At 37.1% G+C, this 5172-nt stretch overlaps 1 long non-coding RNA gene across 2 annotated transcripts in view; it reads left to right on the forward strand.

The window, feature by feature from the left end:
* The first annotated feature begins 491 nt into the window (after positions 1 to 491).
* Positions 492 to 5172, forward strand: part of LOC141514703 (uncharacterized) — a 12944-nt gene continuing 8263 nt past the window's right edge. Inside the window, exons 1-2 of one of the 2 annotated variants that reach the window (XR_012476089.1) lie at positions 492 to 1206; positions 1638 to 1711. This is a non-coding gene — a long non-coding RNA (uncharacterized LOC141514703). Of the gene's footprint in view, positions 1207 to 1394; positions 1712 to 5172 lie in introns of those variants that run through there. The other variant, XR_012476088.1, reaches the window with a different exon arrangement.

A 5172-nucleotide genomic window follows, 5' to 3' on the forward strand; every position in this document is an offset into this window, starting at 1 on the left:
GTGAAGGGAAAAATTGAAAGCTTTGCATAATTTGGTTCTTAGATCTAAGAACATCTGACAATTAAAGTACTTTTTATACTATCACATTTTTTATTAATTATAGAGTAATCGAAATTTTCTAAGGACATGTTACATTTCTCATCCTTTTTTAGGACAAATCATTTTTTAAAAATAAAAGGAAATGCATTGATTAATAATGGACCTAGAGAAGTCACACCAAGTGATGCAACTCCAAGTATTTCTACTGGACCTCATTCTCATCATCCATTTGAACCAGGTGCTACTGTGCAGGGTAAGTTAGTACAAGGCCATGATTCATGATGTCATCAATGGTCATTCTTCCAGTGGATAAATTTCTATCAATTAAGATTGACTCTTGTTTTAGAGTTTCTGGTATTATCGAGTACCTTGGGATAGCAGTTCATTGTCTTACACATCCAAATGGAACTTGCCAATGGTACTTGCCAATTTCTTGCCAATGGTACTTGGAAATGGTACTTGCCAATTTCTAAACTGCCCCCATCATCTATGATGATGTGGTATCCCTCAAGTTGAAGAATATGCTTACTGAATTGTCTTTTTATAAAATGGCTCTAAAACTATAAATATTTTAACCTAGATTTTCAAGTGATATTTTATTTTTTCCAGTTTGCTGATATGAAAGTTTATCAGCCTTCATTCAGAGATATATGCATATTTCTATGCTACAGAATTTCCCTCCAACCTTCCTTCCCATCACATTCCTTCAATCATGAAAAGTCAAGTGTTTAATGTTCATACCTTTATGTTTCATGTTAAACCCATATATTTAGTGATTGGAGCTAAGAAGTTTGTTAAATATAAACATTTTTTGCTTCTCCACTTCTACCAATATATTAATTGTGCACTAGCAAAACCAGTTATTTGTATACACTTATGTCTTTGTATAAAATTGCCACTTAGCCCCTAAGATTCATAATAGGAACCTTCTTGCTTTACAATTCCTAAATGCAAACGTTACTCTCTTAATCTCTATTTGTCTCCTGGAATTTTTTTTTGGGGGGGCGCGATATTTTTGCTGGAGACAGTATCAATCAGCATGTTTAATGCAATTTTCTTCTTCTCAGTATCTGCACTTCCAGTTAATAATATGAACATTTTTCTATATTAATTTTCATATCAGCATTTGGATTGGATGGAGACTATCAATCAAATCGGGAAGCAATGGTATTTTCTATTGTTATTTTGAAATTTTCAAATGGATTGCTGTTTGCAAAATTACATCTCTGATTATATATTTATTTATTTATTTCCTACTCAAGGCAATTACCAAAGTTGAATTAGAATGAAAATTTTAGAGTTGGAAGGAAGCAAAAAATAATAAGCTATGGGATAGGCCTGGGAACCATAAAAAGGAGGCAGAAGATTCTTCCAGGAGAGAAGATAGGTTGAGAGAAGTAAGGGCACTAAAAAGGAATGAAAAGATTGAGGGTAAAGATTATTACCTTCAAATTAGAAAAACAAAAGAAGTTATCTTATTACATGATTTTGCTATTTAATACTTTTTTCTTCCTTAAGTATATGATTTCTCTGTCATCACATTCAACTGAGATCAAAGTATAAATAATGTAAAGACTAACAGAATGTTTCCTATACAGGTGGGGGAAAGGAAGCAGGAATGAGGGGAATGGTAAAACTCAAATAAAATCTTTCCAAAAAGGAAAGAGTTATGGTAAGCTTTTAATATAGGGCTTATAATGAGAAGCATCAAGTCTTTTCTGTAATTAAAATATTCATTGAGACTTTGAATTATAGCTTAAGGATAGAGGATTTGATATGCATCGAGGATGCATTGTCATTTTTTATACATAGAATAATATTTTGAAATGTTGTGATTTTAGTCATTAGTTTAGAAGCTTAACAGGAGCAGGTCTGAATTGATGAATAAGTATTGCGGATGGGTCAGCTAGGTAATGGTGTCTAGAGCACCAACTCTGTCTTCAGGACTACCTGACTTCAATTCTGACCTCAGATACCTATAATAATTGCTTAGCTGCATAACCTTGGGCAAGTCACTTAGCCCATTGTCTCCTCCCCAACAAAGAAAGAAGAATTCACAATTGGAGTAAGAAAGATTTCATGACAGCTTGTTTATATAGTTTGATTCAATTTCTTTATTTTTGGCTTATTCCAAGGAAGTAGGACTAAGGAATTTGTCCATGATCACACAGCTTGGTAGTTATCAAGAGTGTGAGAATGGATTTGATCTCAGTTCTCCCTGATTCCAAGACCCTTGCTCTCTCCACTATGCCACCTAGATGCCCATTTCTTCCTCATTTAATGAAACATTAAACTGTGCTTTGGGATAACTTCACTACATTGAATGAAGGAAACAAGTGATGGATTTTAAAGACTGAGGATTTGGAAATGTGGAATTGAGAAATTGTTGTTTCTTATATGATGGAAGTCTAAGGTTACTTTTTTTTTCATAGACATGACATTTTATTTCTCTTGGAATTACTCATCACCATTTGGTAATACAAACAAACCATCTCAGAATGAACTTCCCTAGGTAAGATTAGAAAATTCATGCAGTAACATGGGGAGAGGAACAGAATTATAGATAAAAAAAATTGACAAAACCTCAACCTTGCCTAGAGACCATTCTGTTATATGATTTCAGAGGACCATTCTTCTACAATGCTATTTTCCTTGAGGGAGGTAACATTTTTGAGTTTAAGTACTAGTAGGGCAGGATGAGTACTTGGGTTTTTTTTATGTTTTTATTTTTATTTTTTTGGTTTTTTGCAAGGCAATGAGGTGAAGTGACTTGCCCAAGGTCACACAGTTAGACAATTATTAAATGTCTGAGGCTCAATTTGAACTCAGATACTCCTGATCCAGAGCCAGTGCTCTATCCACAGCACCACCTAGCTGCCCCTTTTTTTCTTGATTTTTTTAATTTATTTTTTTATTCTCATTTTGTACAAATGTTTTTTTACATTAATAAAATATTCTTGTTTACAAGTAAACAAAATACCCCTCCTCCCCCATGAATATAGATAGACTTGTTTGGGCTATAAAGGAAAGGGGAGAGAAAAAAAATAAAATAAAAAATAATAATAGTAATAATTGTAGGTATGGCCAGGTGGCGCAATGGACGAAGCACCAAGAGTCCACATCCAGCCTCGTAAGCCCAACAATCACCCAGCCATGTGACATGCAAGCCACCCGTTCCCCACTGCCCTGCAAAAACCAAAAAAAAAAAAGAAAGAAAGAAAAAAGACCCAAAATAAAATAAAATAGTAATAATAGTAGGGGTGGCTGGGTGGCAGACAGAGCATTGGCCCTTGAGCCAGGAGCACCTGGGTCCAAATCCGGCCCCAGACACCCAAAGATCACCCCACTATGTGGCCCCAGGCAGGCCATCCAGCCCCACTTGCCCTGCACCCTCCCCCAAATAATCATAACAAAAAATGTGCTTGAGTCTTTGTTCCAACACCAACAACTCTGTCATGGGTGGATCTCATTCTTTATGATAAGTCCATCACAAAAGTTATTTCCATATTTTTCCACCCTTGCCATTGCTGATCGCAACCTCCCTCCTTTCTTATTTCTCCACTACCATGTACTATATTTTCTCTCTCCTTTCACTCTGACTCTGCTGTAGGGTCGCTTAGTGGCACAGCAGACAGATCCCTGGTCCTGGGGCCAAGAAGCCCTGAGCCCCCATACCACCCCTTAGGCCCAGAATCCACCTGGCCCTGTGGTCCTGGGCAGGCCTTCCATTCCCAGACCCTTGCAAGAAGTAAAGAAAGAAAATGTGTTATATCTGGCCACTCTCCCCCCATGGTCCATCCTCTCCTCCTTTATTCACATCCCCACCCCTTCCCCCTGCTCCCCCCCTCCTTCTCGCTCCAGTTGTCTATACCCCATTGAGTATATTTGCTGTTTCCTCTCCTAGCCATCTCTCATGAGAGCAAAGTTTCCCTCATTCCCCCCTTGCCTCCCCCCTTCCATATCATTGCAATAGCTCATTGTAATAAAAAAAAATCTTATTATGTGAAATAGCTTGGACTATTCCCCCTCTCCTTTTTCTTTCTCCCATTCCATTTCCCTTTTTTTCTATTGACTCCATTTTTACACCATATTTTATCTTCAAATTCAGCTTTCTCCTGTGCTTCAACTATAAAAGTTCCCTCTACCTGCTCTATTAACTGAGAAGGTTCATATGAATATTATCAGTATCGTTTTTTCTATACATGCAGTTCATCCTCATTAAGTCCCTCGTATTTACCCCCTCTCCTCCAATCTCCATGCTTCACCTGAGTCCTGTATCTGAAGATCAAACCTTCTGTTCAGCTCTGGCCATTCAAAAGGAACCTTTGAAATTCCCCTGGTTCATTGAAAGTCCATCTTTTCCCTGGAAGAGGACATTCAGCCTTGCTGGGTAGTTCATTCTTGGCTGCATTCTAAGCTCTTTTGCCTTCCGGCAAGCCCTATGAGCTTCCAATGTAGCTGCTGCTAAGTCCTGTGTGATCCTGACTGCAGCTCCACGATATTTGAACTGTGTCCTTCTGGCTGCTTGTAATATTTTCTCTTTGACTTGGGAGTTCTGGAACTTGGCTATAATATTCCTGGAGGTTGGTTTTTTGGGATCTCTTTCTCTGGGGGTTCGGTAGATTCTCTCCATTTCTATTTTGCCCTCTGCTTCTAGAATATCAGGGCAATTTTCCTGTAGTAATTCTTTGAAAATGATGTCAAGGCTCTTTTCCTGATCATGTATTTCAGGTATTCCAATAATTTTCAAATTATCTTTCCTAAGTCTGTTTTCCATATCAGTTGTTTTTTCAATGAGATATTTCACATTTTCTTCTAATTTTTCATTTTTTTGGTTTTGAAGTATTGATTCTTGATTTCTGTGAAATTCATCAGTCTCCCTGAATTCTATTCTTTGTCTGAAGGATTTGTCCTCCTCAGAGAGTTTTCTTATCTCTTTTTTCCATCTGGCCAATTTTGCTTTTTAAAGCATTCTTCTCCTCAATAACTTTTTGAACTGTTTTATCCATTTGACCTAAGCTGGTTTTTAGCATGCTATTTTCTTCAGCATTTTTTTTGGATTTCCTTGACTAAGCTGCTGACTTCATTTTCATGTTTTTCCTGCATCTCTCTCCTTTCTTTTCCCAGTTTCTT

Source organism: Macrotis lagotis, chromosome 2, assembly GCF_037893015.1.
Source record: "Macrotis lagotis isolate mMagLag1 chromosome 2, bilby.v1.9.chrom.fasta, whole genome shotgun sequence".
NCBI lineage: Eukaryota > Metazoa > Chordata > Mammalia > Peramelemorphia > Peramelidae > Macrotis > Macrotis lagotis.